Source organism: Oryzias melastigma, linkage group LG15, assembly GCF_002922805.2.
Source record: "Oryzias melastigma strain HK-1 linkage group LG15, ASM292280v2, whole genome shotgun sequence".
NCBI classification, from domain to species: Eukaryota; Metazoa; Chordata; class Actinopteri; order Beloniformes; family Adrianichthyidae; genus Oryzias; species Oryzias melastigma.
The window spans coordinates 2,744,991-2,746,141 of NC_050526.1; the positions used below are offsets into that span (position 1 = coordinate 2,744,991).

The 1,151-nt window shown below is 32.9% G+C and overlaps 1 protein-coding gene across 1 annotated transcript in view; it reads right to left on the minus strand.

Annotated features, from left to right (window-relative positions):
- ppm1ba (protein phosphatase, Mg2+/Mn2+ dependent, 1Ba) overlaps nucleotides 1-671 on the minus strand; it is a gene marked incomplete at its 5' end in the record, with an annotated part of 21,807 nt that extends 21,136 nt beyond the window's left edge. Inside the window, 1 exon segment of the mRNA XM_024297354.1 lies at nucleotides 345-671.
- Between the last annotated feature and the right edge of the window lie 480 nt (nucleotides 672-1,151).

Here is a 1,151-nt window from a genome sequence, read left to right on the forward strand (position 1 = left end):
AATCTTGTTTATAGGTTAAGCTAACCGTTTTTACTAGTTACAGTCTGAATGATTGTTGTTTTCATAGGCGTGTTTGAAGGCAACAAAATAACTAACGTCATAGTATTTTTTTTATTTTTATTTATTTTACACACAGGTCTAATATATTGTTTTGGACAAAAACAAATGACTATTCCTGGTTCTGGTCCATTTTTAGTTCTGACAACTGTCTGTTATCTAGAACTAAAACTCTTACCTTATGAGACAACTAGCTAACGAAGTTCAGTTGTCAAGTGCTGCCAAACACAAACGATCGGGTAGCGAGTCTTAAATATATATATATAAAAAGAATAATAGTTACTTACTTTGACAGAAGGTGTTTTTCTTCTTGTGTTTACAGGTACGACAAAACAACCCCGGCTCGATTTAACAAGCTTCACCTTCGCTACGTGTTTTCGGCCCCTGGTCTTTAGCTAGGTTTGATTAAGCTAACCAGCATTTCACTCGATAAGTTCTCCTTTCAGCATGTCTCTGCACCGGAATAAAGCTTTTATGTACATTTTTGGCACTGCAGTGATCTGGAGTATCAAATATTAATCCCTCGTATTTATAAACTCTTGGTGGAAAGAAGAAACGCGCGATTAGGAATGAGGTCTCTGTAATTTTGACATCAAGCTAATTTTTGGCTAAAGCTAAAGAGGCTGGGTGATGACGTTTTCAACTTCCACTTCAGGGGGAGGGGCTACTATTTTGTTCTCTGTTAGGATTGGATGGAAGTGAGATCAAATTCGAAACATGATTGGTCAATGAACATGTCAGTCACAAACCACATTCACTGACTTTTTGTGTTTGAGGGAACGTAGGTGGGTGTGGCCTTAGATTCTCCACTGTTGCTGCTCTTTAATTTGTTTTATGTAGAATGCTTTAAAAAAAGTGATATATGGAAAAAAAAAAAATATATATATATATATAAGTTTAGAATGATTAAATGAACAATTAAGGATTAAATATAAAATATATATAATTAAAATATTAATAGATTTAGGGTATATTTAACATTTTCTTTTACTTTATAACATCTGCACTTATTTTGATGTATCTTAAGTAAAAAAAAAAAAAAACGTGTTTTTATATGGAGAAGACCTATTTTCATTTGTTTATTGATTGCTGTA